Raw genomic sequence first — 14,551 nt, 5'->3', positions numbered from 1 at the left:
AGTGGGACTGCGCCCACAAGCCCGCCGTGTCCGTTTCCAGAAGGACCCTGAGGTTTGGAAAAGTAAAGCTCGGAGTGCCCCATGCACGCAGCCAGGAAGGGACTGAACTGTGCATCCAAACTGCCAAGCCCTCGCTCTGTCCCTTTACAGCGGGAGGCCTCAGTGTCCTCCACTTGTCCCCTCCTGCCACCCCTCTTCTCCTCTTGCCCGCACCCCCCCACCCCCACCTACGTGGCCTCCGGCCTGCACCTCCCTCCACTTTGCTCCATCCCGGACCCACCTGCAGAGGTGCTTCTCCCACCCAAACCTTGCGCTGTGTTTCCGTCCTAACCTTGCTCAAGAACCTGCGTTGGCTCCCCATGACTTCTAAGAATCGACTCAGAAACCCCCAGCCAGGCACAAAATGCCTCCCAAGCATCTGGCTCTTCTCGCCTGTACCCTCTGAGGGCTCCCTGCTCCCCTCGCAGAACCTCAGCTCCAGATGGGGGGATCTGTCGGCCCCTCCTCTGAGAAGCCTCCTCAGTTGCACATGCCCACGATAGTTTCTTACCCCTCGGACTCCCTGTGCAGCAGGCCACACAATGGCTCCCCAGAGAAGTCCTAACCCCTGGAACCAGCAAATACGTGGTTCGATGACAAAGGGGGGATTAAATTTGCAGGTGGAATTCAGGTTGCTAATCGGCTGACCTGAAAACAGGGAGATTATCCTGGATTATCTGGGTGGGAAGGAGGCGGAGAAGGCCGTGACTGCACTGTTGGCTCTGCAGATGGGAAGGGCCAGGAGTCAAGAGATGCAAGGCAGCTGCTAAGGGCAGGGAAACACTCTCCCTAAAGCCCCCTGGAGGGAGGGAGGCAACACAGCCCTGCCCAACGACCTCGGCAGGAGACTTCTGATCCACAGAATCTACGTTAACAAACGCGTATTGTTTAATCCACCAAGTGAGTGGTAATCTGTTACCGCAGCCGTAGGAAATTAACACACCCGGGCAGAGAAAAACACACCGGACGCCAAAATAACCTGGTTCCGGGGACCTCCTTGAGCTGCGTAATCCTCCGCCTTCATTTCCTCACCCAGGAAAGTAGTAGAAGCCCGAGCTGGCCATGGGGGTGGAGGAACGTTGGGCACAGCGGGAGTCCGGTGGCTCCTCCCACCCGGGAGGCGGCGTGATCATTTGTTTGAAGACAGATATTAGTTCTTTTCCCACGTTTCATCTTCTCCAGATCGAACATTCCAGCTGCCACCTACATTCCACGTGTTCGTAACCATTTTGCAAGCAGGGTCTAGCATCCCAGGGATGGGACTGTGCTCATCATGGCCCTTTTTAAAAACTCATTCTTGGGGCGCCTCGGCTAAGCGTCTGACTTCAGCTCAGGTCATGGTCTCAGGGTTCGTGGGTTCGAGCCCTGCATTGGGCTCTGTGCTGACAGCTCAGAGCCTGCTTCGGATTCTGTGTCTCCCTCTTTCTCTCTCTCTCTCGGCCACTCCCCCACTCACAATCTGTCTCTCTCTCTCAAAAAAAAAAATAAATAAACATTAAAAATTTTTTTAATTAAAAAAACTTCAAAAATAATAATAAATTAAAAATTAAAAAAACATTCTTATTTTTTATAACAATAGCTACAATTATTCCAAGAGCTCCCCTCTCCTTGCTGGATGGGAGGCTGCCTGATTCATGAATTGTTTAATAAAGCCAATTAGATCTTCAAATTAAGGGAAAAAATAGCTTTGATTGTTCCAGTGGCTCTCGAACAGGGTTGAGGGACATCTGTCAAGGTCTGGAGACATTTTTGGTGGTCATACTGGAAGGTGGTCCTGGCACCTAGGGAGTAGAGGCCGGGGATGTTGCCGAATACCCCACAGTGCACAGGATGGCCCCACAAAAATCAGAATTATCCAGCCTCAAATGTCAGTAGTGCTGAGCCTGAGAAAGCCTGGCTTACTCAGATGCCCACCACGTCCACGTCCTCGTCCTCGGCCAGTTTTAGACATTTTGTATCAGGAGCTCCTAACCTCGCAATGACTTTGCAAGGTAGCACGAACATCCAGAAGACAAAATGCAGGCTCAGAAAGGTTAAGGAACTTGTCCCAAGTCACACAGCTTCAAAGAAGCCTTGTCGGGACTCCTCACAGGACTCCCTCGTGTGGTCTCAGAGCCCGGGGGGGCCCTTCTGACGTGTCTGCCTTCTGCAGATAATGGGGGGAGGCACCCCTGGGGGTGCGCAGCCGGGCTCAGCACCTGCGGGAACTCCGTGCAGATGAAGAGGTTGGCACCCAGGCCTTCCCCATCAGATCGGAGCCCACGCCTTACCTATGGGTCCCTCCACTTGAAGGTCAAAAACATTGCATAGAAAAGTTTGGCTTTTCAAAGATGTCACCCAAAAAAGCACGCCATGTTTTATAAAGTACCTCCCTCGGTTGGCTGGTTAGGCAGTCAGTGAGTCAAGTTTCATTGCGCTCCGTGTGCCCAGCGCTGTCCAAGCCTCCGAACACGCTTTCGTGGGCCCTTCGTGGGACTCGGTGGTCCACACCCTTGAGAAGGCAACTACCAGCCCGGCACAATGCTTACCAGTATGGGCTCTGCAGTCCAATGGCCTGACCTTGAAACTTGGCCCTTCTAACCTACAGTTGTGAGGTCTTGGACAAGGTGACCTCCCAGGGTCTCAGACTCCTCAGTTGTGCCCCGGGGGCCTTCACAGTCCACCCCACCCCCCCCCCCAGGGCCGTTGTGAGTTCGATTTGCGCGGTGCCTGGTGCCCACGCCATAAATATCAGCTCTAGCGCCGTGGCCTGTGACAAGGAGCAGGGACAAGTCAGCATGCATGTGGGGCCCTCCTTGTCTTCCCCCAGGTCCCTGGGGTTCTCTGAGGGTCCAGTCAGCTTCCCGCCCTCCCCGGTGTGAGAAGAAGCCTAAGGGAGAAACTTATTGGATCAACATGTTAGAATCCAGGTGGAGAAATGCTGATAGGCGGCTTGGGCTCTGTGTGTGGGGGAGTCTGGACGGGAGTAGTGGGGGAAGAAACCACTGCTGTGTGTGTGGAGAATACTGAGACACCGTGGGGGTGGGGGGCTTCTCAGTATCGTTATGAATTAGGAATAAACTTCTCTCCGGCCCCAGTCCTGCTGCCCACTTTGGGATCTCCTAGAAAGGCCAAAGCAAAGATTTAAAGTTCTTTGTATTATGCCCTGGTTGCGAGTCTGTGACTCTTTCCATGTGTCGCCAAGCCAAGACTGGACCACGTGGAACACAGTTACCCACGGGTTACATTACTTTCTCCCCCACTGTACAGACCAGGAAACGGAGGTTTAGAGACAGGGGGCTCGCTGCCCCCAAGTCACAGAACAAGACGAGGGCACAGTGCTCCCATTTTGGCTTCCTGACTCCAATTTTCCACGCTCCAAAGGAGTACCTGAACCCCCCTCTTGTATACGTATTGCTCAAAGGAGTCCGATGCGTCTACAATCGGATTACGGGGTCACAAGGAAACAGCAGGGTTGACATACTTTGCTTAGAGTGAGAATTACTGGGCCTTCCTTGGCCTGGCTCCCCTCCCTGGGCCATGGTTTCTGACAGCAGAGGGCTTGTGGCTGCCACTGGGTAAACTCTCCTATGAGACCAGATTCCTGGGGAGCCCCAGCTCCCACATCTGAAGCCCCGGAATGAGGCACCGTCCGGGGAGAGTGGCTAGTGCTCCCCTCCGGAATATGAGAGGGGTGGGCAGACTGCCCACGCTGATAGAAGAACCCAGAGCCTCTGACGGGTGTCTCCTCATCCACCCAACACCCGCTCATGAATTGTGCACGCTTCCTCAGTCTCACTGTCCTGCGGGCAGCCGCGGTCTGTCCGGCCTCTCTCTGAAGCGGGCCCCCACCTGGTTTCCAAAGAAAGAACATCCATTCAAGTGCCACCAGCAGACCTGAGTTCAAGTTACGTCTCTGTCATGACTAGCTGTGCTGCTTTGGCCAAGTTGTCCAGCTTCTCTGAGCTCAGAAGGAGTCGTAGCACCAATGCCTTAAGGTCCTTATGAGGACTGCGTGGATGGGAATGGGACCTCGTAGGCCCCACAGCCTCGCACAGGCAGCTAATGAGATCCCTCGGCTCCTGCTGGCCGGCTCCCTGCTCTAGGCCAAGGCGGTAGAGAGGAGGGGGAGGAAGGGAGAGGTTCAGGGAACCCTTTTGCCTTTGGCGAAAGCTGCTCGCTTAAAGGAGGGTAACAGCATTCCCCAGGACACCCTCAAGGTGTAAATATTTACCCACCGAGAGCTCCAGGAAGGCCTGTCCTGCAGGGAGGTGAGGTCCTGAAGAATGTCCCCGGCCCACGCGGTGGAGCAGAGGGAGGCAGGAGAGGCCTCGAAGGAAGGCCAAAAGGAGAGGGGAAATCGCACATAAATATTTGCCAAGCGAGAATGAACTCCACAAGTGGCAGAACTATTTAGAAACATTCTATTTGCACAAGAGCTGGCCAGGCGGGCACCACGGCCCCAGAGGGTGGGTGAAAGTTACTCTTTAACACAAACACACACACACACACACACACACACACACACACACACACGACTAAGCACGAACTGAAACGTTGAGGAAGAGCCAGGCTTCTACTCCCAGGCGCTTTCTTCTCACTGTATTTATTACACGCAACTCGGAAAGGGAGAAGGGCAGCGGGGTCCAGGCCAGCGTGGGCAGGGCCGAGGGCTCTGCAGGCGCAAAGGACTGAGCTGAGTGCATCGGGGGACCAGGAAGAAGGGCGGAATCGCTAGGACATCTGTGGCCAAGGGGACTGTGGCGGGGCAGGGGCAGCGGGAGATGTGCATCCCAATGGCCCCCGCGAGCAAGGCGGGTGCCCGGCTCAACCTGATGTGAGCCCCAGCAGGTTTGGGCAAGGGTCGAAGCCAGGATCGGGGCAGGAGAGAGGGGCAAGAGGGCAGACCCCTCCCCAGCCAGCCCCACCCAACTGCCCTGCAGGACCAAGTCTTTGAAAAAGGGATCCCCAAGGGGGCTCAGACAGTCCCCAAAGAAGCCAACGGTCCCTATTCCCTTTACGCGGCCTTGCCTCTTCTCCCTAGAGAGAGGGGCTCATTCTTTGCTGCTGACAAAGCCAGGTCTCAGGAGCCCGTTTCTCCAGTGCCGAGAGCCCTCCCGGCTTCTGTAGGGGACGAAGGACAGACTAGTTACCCAAAGGTGGGGGGGGGGGGGGAAGAGGTGAAAAGTGAGGCTGTGACAAAAAGCACAGCCCAACACGGAGATGAACGAACACACAAAAGCTGTCCCCGCAGAGACTGTCCCGCGTGGCGTCGCGCGTCAGCGAAGACTGCAGACGGTAGATCAATCTGGAACAACGGGCCCTGCGGTCAGGCCGCGGCTGCCCCCCTCTCCGCGAGCGCACGGCTCGGCGTTGGCAGAACTGGCCGGCGAGGGGGCCGAGTCTGAGTCTGACTTGCTGAGAGTCCCCCTCCCCCCACCCCGAGACCCACCAAGAAGTTTGACTGACATATGCGGTTGCCGTGGCAACGTCCTCCGGGCGGGTCCTCCCCGTGTCATTCTCCATCGCAGCAAACCGTGGTAGGAACTTTTCGCTTCAACTGGCAACTTACGGTTGCCAAGGCAACCTCCTTAAAGCACCCCAAGGCTGCAGGTGGGCGCAAGGTGGGGGCGGGGATCAGTCGACGGTGGGCGCAAGGTGGCGACGGCACGGTGGGCAGAGGCGGGGTCCAGGGCGATGGGGGACAGGGTGGGGGGTGGGGCGAACAAGTTTGGGGTAGAACATGGCGGGGAAGGGGTTCCAGAAAGAGGACAAGGGGCCTCCACGAATGCACTCGTTCATTCCCTCCTTCACTAGTTTGGAAGTCATTCATTCATTCCCTCACCTCCACACCCTACCACTCGAGCATCCGTTCTGTTTTCTGGCTCTTTTGTTTCCTGTGGGCTGGGTGGATGCAAGGACCCTCCGCGCACACGCACGCACACACACACACGCACGCATACACTTGGCCCACATGGAAAAGCGGGAACAGAAAAGAGCATCCGCTTTGGAGTTTGGAGACAGACATGGGTTTTCATTTACATCCCTGACTCTCCTCATTTCCCCATTTGAACGTTAGACTAGAACCTGCTTCTGAAGATACTGGGGGCAGCAAACAACCCGCGACCCCATAACAACACGCCGAGTGGGGCTTGCTGCACCTGAGGAATGCGGGCAATGACCCTGGCTCCCGCTTGGTTCTCCGGTGGGGGCCGGGCAGCTCCCGAGGGGAGGTGGGGGCGCACCGCGGACACTGGGGCTGTGCCAGGCAGGGAAGGTCCTCACCCACCCCCCACCCGAGGGCAGGAAGGGGGAGTCCAGGAGGGCCTGCCCGCCAGGGGTTTTAAGCTCCGTCTCCCTGGATCCCGGCAACGCCATGACGCCGTTTTCTCTCCCTCTGTTTGGCAGATGAGGAAACTGAGGCCCAGAGAGGTGGAACGAGGTCACCCAGAGAGCAGGCACGTTGAGGCAGAATTCACCCGTGGGCCGCGTTCCTTCCAGAACCCCTCAGAAAACCCTCACACTCTATTAGGAGGCGGATTCCATTATCCCGTTCGCTGATGCAGAACGCATGCTAAGCGAGGCTAGGCCGCTCCCCTGAGGTCACACAGCTCCTCCGTGCTCCTCTCCAACCCCCTCAGCCGAAACACCCAGACCTGGAGCCAGGATCCCACCCCCACCCCCCAGCCCTGCAGGGGAAGTCACCCCTGCGAAGGGAGACGGGAGGGGAATTAACGGAAGTCCATCATTTCTGTTCCACCCTCACCCTCCAACTCCCGGCTTCTCCAGGACCTGGGCTTGGCCGCAGGATAGGAGAGAGAGGCTTGGCGGGGGGCCACCGAGGCCCTGTGGCCACGTGGAGGGCAGGCGACAGGCTGGGAGACCAGGCAGGCCGCTGGGACAGGACAGCTCTGTTTTTCCTGCTCCTTCACTAGAACTGGCAAGACCAGACGTCCGAGCGGCACAGAGCAGACCAGACGCCCCTTCAGGGTGTGAGGACCGCAGATGGGGGAAGAGGGGAAGGAGGAGGTGACCCTGGGGGGCGGGGAGCTGTGTCTGCAGCTGGGAGGAAACCAAGGTGCAGAAACATTAAGGGAGGCTCACAGGGACCGAGGGACATGCAGACCTGAGACCCGGGCTCGATCTGTGCGCCTGTATCCGGGGGTCTGCCTCCCTAGGAACTGGGTCCCCGCTCCCCCTCTCATCCAGAATGTTCTTCCCCCAGATGGCTGCTCACACTCTACCCAGAACTTTGCTTTAATGTCCCCTCCATGGAGAGGCTTCCTCTGACCACCTTATGTGAAACAGGCACCCCGTTTGATTAAAACGCTTAGCTCTGGAGGCAGGCGGTGCTGGACAAATGAGGGATGGGAACCTCGGGCTTCATTGCTCACTTATCTCTATCTTTTTCTATGTTTGAGATTTTCCACAACGAGGGGCGCCTGGGTGGCTCAGTCAGTTAGGTGTCCGACTTCGGCTCAGGTCATGATCTCACGATCCGTGGGTTCGAGCCCCGCATGGGGCTCTGTGTTGAACGCTTGCTCGGAGCCTGGAGCCAGCTTCGGATTCTGTGTCTCCTTCTCCCTCTGCCCCTCCTCTGTTCACGCTCTGTCTTACTCTGTCTCTCAAAAGTAAATAAATGTAAAAAAAAAAAAATTCAATCATGAAATTTTCCATAATGAAGCTTTTTATTTTTTTTTAAATTTTTTACATTTATTTATTTTTGAGAGACAGAGCACAAGCAGGGGAGGGGCAGAGAGAGAAGGAGACACAGAATCAGAATCAGGTTCCAGGCTCTGAGCTGTCAGCACAGAGCCCGACGTGGGGCTCAAACCCACAAGCCGTGATATCGTGACCTGAGCTGAAGTCAGACGCTCAACTGACTGAGCCACCCAGGCGCCCCCATAATGAAGCTTTTTAAACAGTGGATTACAGAACCCAACATGCCTTGCACCTGTCTGTATCCCGCCACCCTGGTTTATCTTCCTTCAAAGTAGTTAAGTCCTCCTGGCATCACCTGATGCACCTACTTGACCATCGTAGGCCCAGATGCAGGGGGGAGCACGGGCGCAGGGGACTGCTGTATTTCAGCGTGGCTCGGGCAGAGGGCCTGAAGGGGGTGCTCAGCACAGACCAGAGTGCGGGGGCCTTGGTGGGCAAGCAGAGGAGCCCGGCCTTGTGCCGAGACGATGGAGAAGACACACCCCACCTGCCCCACCCGCCTCCGGCCAGTTCCAACGCCACGGCGATTCATTCCTGTTCTGAGTTTTCATGCTTGCTGTTCCCTCTGCCTGGAAAGCTTTTCCCTTGGCTCTCCTCCTCCTTCAGGTGGAAGCGTGAGTGTGGGCTGGGCAGAGCGGCTGACCCCGGGCAGCCATCAGGAGCGACACTCGGGGATTATCCGCGTCGGCACCCCCTGATTCCCGCACATCGTGTGGCGGGTGGCTCCGCTGCGCCCAGCTGTCCACCCAGCCCTGCACGCACACCTTTCGCCCCATGGCTTTGCCGGACCTCCCTCTAGAGGAAGGGCGTATTTTGCCAGCACACTGATGGTGAACCTGACCACAACGCGAGCTTCGGCCAGTGGAACGTGGGCACAAGTGAGAGCGTCCCGGGGTTCCGCTGCTTTCTCTTTGCACCCTGGCCGTTCGGCCATCCCCATGGGACAGACACGTCCCAGGTAGTCCCAAGAGGAGAGGCCCGTTGAACAGTCCTGGAGCCGAGCCCTGCAAAGTCCAGCCAGATCCCCAGATCCCCAGCCCGTCTGCAGCCTCGGGAGCGAGAATGAATGATTGTCGTTTAAGCCGCTGAGTTTGGGGTTGTTGGGTGGCATAATTGTGACCACCGATGACTGGCTTGCAGAACGTAACACGCTCTCACCTATCCCCCGACTCAGCCACCATTGTCTTGACCCACACTAGACCACAGGCCCCGCGAGGCAAGGACTCACGCCTGTCTCACTCACTGCAGTATGGTCAGCGCCCGGTATGGGGTTTGACGTACGAGAGACCGTCAAACACATGCGAAGCCAGCGAATGAATGAATGCAATGTCTTCAAGGGTCGTGAGCAGAGGAGAGGCAGGAGCAGACACGTGGGTGAGGACGACAGCTGGTTGCCATAGGAGGAAACAGACGTGGGGAGGCATTTGCAGAAGACCCAGGGAAGAAGCTCTCGCCATGGTCCAGAAGGAGACAAAGGTGGCCAGGACTCCGGAATGAACAGAGAGGCCGACAGACTTGAGATGATTAACCACAAAGCTGAGGCTGGTTCAGCCCGTCCTGTAGGCCAGGCTCTGCCCACATCCCACTTCATTCAATCCTCAGACCACCATACGAGGTGGGTCCTGCGATCACCCCCATTTTCAAGAAGAGGAAACCGAGGCACAGAGAGGGTCATCGCCTTCCCAGGTCATGCAGTGAGTGAGCTATGGCTGCCCAACGAGGCAGGAGTCCAGCCCCGGGGTCCTCACGCTGACCCCCTGGACCACGCTCTTGTGTTTCCGTGTCACATTTCAGAGCAACCTCAGGGGGCCCGGAGACACCAATGGCATTGGGGGAGGGGGCAGAGAAATGCACCCCCAGCGCATTTGGGATGGCTCACCACCAGGGGTGGGGGGGACCAGAAAAAGGGCGTGGCTGCTCTTTGCCCTTTAGTTCAACCCGCTGGGTAATGCCCTGGAGTGGGTCTTGGGCACATAAGCCAGCCCCACCCCTCCTGAAGGCCCCCTCTGCCCCGGGGATCCTGGGGGGAGGCAGGATCTGTGAACACTTGAACTCCGGCCGCGAGGGGGGTTTCAGCAGCCCCCACAGCTGCCCTTTCTCCCCATTTCCTCTCCCTTGCTCGCCCCACCCTGGAAGACGTTGTGGATGGTTCGTCCCAGCATTGAGGACCCACGTGGAGACCACCCACACGCCCCTGCCAGGGTTAGAGACAAAGCAGAGAGAGAACTCCTTAGTGACAGAACCTCGGCATCTGCCAGAGGCCAGCTGAGCAAACCCAGAAGGGAGTCTCTGTGCAGGCCCCCAAAACTCCTCCGGGCTGGGAACCCCCAAGCGGGTGGGAGGAGGCGTGGATGGGAGCCCTCCCATCTGCCTGCGCTTGGCAGTTTTACAGAGCGCTTTCCCACACGGTGGCCTTGCAGGACGGAGGCTTCCTGACTTCCCCGCACTCACACCTAGAAGGACCAGAGCTGGACGGGGCCCTGGTCTGACGGCCACCTCCGCTTGCTCTGTCCCCACAGTGACGCAGAGGGGTTGGAGGCCTGGGCCAGGCTGACGTCTTGAGGGTGAGGGATCGGCGGCCCACACAGGGGCCTGGGGACCCACTGGGTAGCAGGTCGGCCCCCCACAGATTTGTCTCCATGGAGGGAGCCAGACTCCTTGGAAGGAGCTTCATGTTCAAAAAGACTCTCAGAAAGAATGCGGCTCTGATGGAGATGCTCGGAGAAGTGAGGGGAGGAAACAGTGAGAAAGGTGAGGGCTGAGGTCAGGCCGAGTCACAGAGCTGCTCGGGCTGCAACCAGAGGAGAAGCCTGTCTGGAAAATTCCGTAGGCAGAGCCCCAGAGAAGCTTCCAGCTCCTGCCTCCGTCCTCCTCCCTCAGACTGGCAGCCATTCCCTCCTTGGACAGTTCCTCTGCACAGTTTATAGTGCTCTTTGGTGATATGTGCCTGGTGGGTTTCCGCGTTGGCCTTGCCTACTAGACTTTGAGCCTCTGATGGGCTCGTTCACTCGCGCGTTCACTTACAGAGCGCCTGGCAGCTCTCGGTGCTGGGGCTACAGTGATGGGTATGACGGACCAGGTCTCAGGTATCGCTGGTGTGAGAGGAAGAACGAGGAGAGGGGGCTTTCCTTTGGGGGCAGCTGGCTTCCTCGGTGGGGAAACCAGGGGCTAGAATGTTCCAGCCAAGAACTCGTTTCTGCGGCCCACCTCCTCTCCCGCGACAGCCTGGCTTTCCCCAAAGAGGGCTTTCTTCCTTTCGCTTCGGATATTGTTCTGTGTTAAATCCCAATCCGCTCACCAAAGGCGAACACACTGGCCTTGCCCATCAGTGAGTCCTCGTTTGTTCTTGGTTTTATTTGTTTCAATGCCTAGTACAGAGCCTGGCACCAAAATAGAACAAAAGAATAGAATAGAATAGAATAGAATAGAATAGAATGAATAGAATAGAGCAGACACCCCGTCACTGGCCTCAGTGGGCACAGGTCAAATAGTTGCAAAACAAGGTGATGGAGAACCACCGTCTGTGTGGCCATCCCAATTTTTTTAAAAAAATTTTTAATGTTTATTTTTGAGAGAGAGAGAGAGAGCGCAAGCAAGGGAGGGGCAGAGAGAGAGGGAGACACAGAATCCGAAGCAGGCTCCAGGCTCCGAGCTGTCAGCACAGAGCCCGACGCGGGGCTCAAACTCACGGAGATCATGACCTGAGCCGAAGTCGGACGCTTAACCCACTGAGCCACCCGGGCGCCCTCACGGCCACCCCAATATTCCACATATCAGGGATTATTCAAAGCATCTGCCAAACTGGATTAAACCGAATGCCAAAAAGACTTCCAAAACACAGTCCAATGCGTTCACCGTGATGTTACATTTTCCTTCAGCGGCCCAGCGGCGCAACGGGCCTGTGAGACAGAGCAGGGTCTCAGCCCTGGTCACTCACGCTTCTTCCCATTTCACAGATGAGACTGCTGAGGCCAAGGAAGGTCGCGCGGCTGGGAAAAGGCACAGCTGGGAAGCAAAGTCAGTCCCGTGCGAGGCGAGCGGCCTTCACGTACGTGATGCGTTCCTTCCGCGACAGCTCAGTTCCTTCTCTTGTCCCAGCCGCCTGGGCTCTCTCCTGCCTTGTCCTCTCGGCCTCTTGGAGAAAAACTGTCTGTGGCAGGAGGGAAGGAGGCCAGCGCAGAGGCGCGCCACGAGGTGGGGACGAAAGAGGAAAACGCGGCTTTCTCGGGGCCCTGGCTGCCGACCTTCACTTATGTGTCCGTGGCCAGACGGTGGGTCCCGTGGCCGACCTAGCTGCAAGGGAGTCTGAGAGGTGCGTGTGTCCTCCGGGCCGCCCCAGACAGACTCGGATTCTTGCAAAAGGAAGAAGAGGGAGGGACAAGGGTGGGCGACTTTGCTGTGTCTGCCTCATTTTTTATGACGTTGACGGTGATCATTATACAATGATTATCGTTATCACTATGGCTGTTCCCTGCCTGTCGCCAGCACATCACCAGCCCCAGGACAGGAAGGCACTTTCCCCGACCCCAGTCCGCCACACGCACACACACACACACACACGCACGCACACAGACCCCCAGGACGGCCTCCTGAGCCCCCACTGCAGCTACGCTAGGCACAGGTCACAGAGGCTTCTTGCCAGGCTCGAGACACAAGAGCCAAGGGCCCCGGGACGTGTCCAGACAGGGTTCCCAGCCCTGCCCCTCCCCCAGCCGCAGCCCCAGCAGGGACAGCTATTTTGAGAGCCGCTGGCTGGCAGGTGGCACCTCGTGATGGAGCAGTTCTCACTTGAGCCAGACAGACCCTGGCTGCCGCCCTCTGCTCGCTCGCTCTCTCTGCCTCCCCCTGCACCTGGCAGCCTTCACTCCCAGCCTCATGACCCCCTTCCCCTCTCCCACCCATGATCCCCTCCCCAACCTTCTCTCCCCATCTCTCGTTCCCTTCCCCTCTGCCTCTCATTCCCGTCTCCCCTCTCCTTCTCTCTGACTCTGTCTCTCCCTCTAACTCCCCTTCTCTCCCTCTCCTTCTCTTGCCCTCTCTTCCTCTCTCTGTCCCTTTCTCTCTCCCTCTTTCTCTCTTTCCCTCCCTCTCTCCTTCTTTTTCTGCCTCCCTCTCTTCCCCTTTCGCCCTCTCCTTCTCTCTCTCCCTCTCCTTCTCTCTCCCTACTTCTCCCCCTCTGTCTCCTTCTCTCTCTCCCCCCTCTCCCTCTGTTTCTCCCTCTCTCTCCTCACCCTCTGTCCCTCCCTCTCACCCTTCATCTCTCCCTCTCCTTCTCTCTCCCCCCCGCCACTCTTTCCCTCTCCCTCTCTCCCTCCTTCCCGTCTCCCCCTCCCACTCTCTCCCTCTCTCCCCCTTCCTCTCTTCCCCTCCCTCCGTCCTGTCTTCTGGTTCTATTACATGCAGCCAACATTCCCTGAGTCCCCAGCGATGAGCTCAGCACTGATACTAACTCAGATTGATCTGTCACCGCTGGCCTAATACCAACAGAGCAGGGACTCAAGCCCAGGTGTTCCGGCTCCTTCCTCTGTGTCTGTGGCCTGGCGCTCTCCCAGAGGGCCTGCACCGGGCTCGAGGGACCTGGGCCCGAAGAAGGAGCAGGGGCTGCTCTCGAGCTCACTGTCCAACGGGGCAGCAGCTTGGCCACCTGGACGGACAGGGGCACCCCCTGGCCGTCGCTGAAAGAGCCGCGAACCGGGCAGGAAGGGCGGCCAGGGCACGTGGGGTGGGCGAGGCGCTGGCTCGGCCCTTAGTGCGAGCGCTTCCTTAGATCTGCAGCCCAGGGGCCTCACATGCTGCACCCTCCCTCCAGCCCCGCCTGGACTTCAACGAGGTGACTTGAGAAGTGTGGGGGTGAGACCCAGGAGGGCAGGAGAGCCAAGGCCATTCCACGGCTGCCAGAAGAGGGTGCCGCGCCCAGGGGCCAGGGGAGGGAGACAAGAACAAGCAGCCCCCCACCCCCCACCCCCGCCGTCTCTCTCCCCTCCCACCATCCATCTCCACTGAACTCCAGCACCTGTGAGTCAAACCCAGCAGGAAAACAGGGGACGAGGACGGGGAGCCCCGCTGATGCCTCCCGGGCAGGCAGGGTGGTGCTCCCCAAACGTGTCCCTGTCTGGGTCCCTGGAACGTTATATGGCATAAGCGGCTTTGCAGGTGTGATTAATTGAAAGATCTTGAGATGGGGACATCATCCCGATAATCCGGGCGAGCTGGTGCAATCACAGCGCTCTTTAAGGAGGGAGGCAGGGGGTCAGGGACAGAGGAGGAGGCCGGAGTCCAGAAGCAGAGGGTCAGAGACTGGAAGGTGCTCCCCGACCGGCTCTGAGATGGAGAAAGTGACCACGAGCCAAGGAAGGCAGGCGCCCACAGGAGCCGGCAAAGGCCAGGAGACCGATTCTCCCCTCAGACCTTCCCGAAGGACCCAGCTCCGCTGACAACTGGACTTTAGCCCAGTGAGGCTGATTTTGGACTTCCGATCGCCAGAGCCGTTAGAGGGTAAATTTATGTCATTTTATGCCACTGAGTTTGCGGTCATCTCAGCAGCCACAGGAGACCCGCACACCATCTCCCGGGACAAGGAGCAGGGAGAGAAGGGTGAGGGATGTTCAGGAGGGTGGACGGGGGTGGTCAGCACAGGGGCAAAGACGCGGCGGGCATCCAAAGCACGAGATGCGTTAGGGGCAGCGGGCCGTCCACCGGGCCCTGGGCCGTGTGTGTGGTGGCAGGTGGGGCTGGAGAGTGCGGCACAGGAAGGGCCTCGAAACATCACCAAGCTGGTGGAGCTTGGGCTTTGTGCTCAGGCGGCGGAGAG

This window comes from Lynx rufus, unplaced genomic scaffold (genome assembly GCF_022079265.1).
Source record: "Lynx rufus isolate CCGP_SWC_20201006 ecotype Redwood Valley unplaced genomic scaffold, mLynRuf1.p SCAF_7, whole genome shotgun sequence".
Lineage (NCBI taxonomy): Eukaryota > Metazoa > Chordata > Mammalia > Carnivora > Felidae > Lynx > Lynx rufus.
This window is presented reverse-complemented; position numbering follows the sequence as displayed.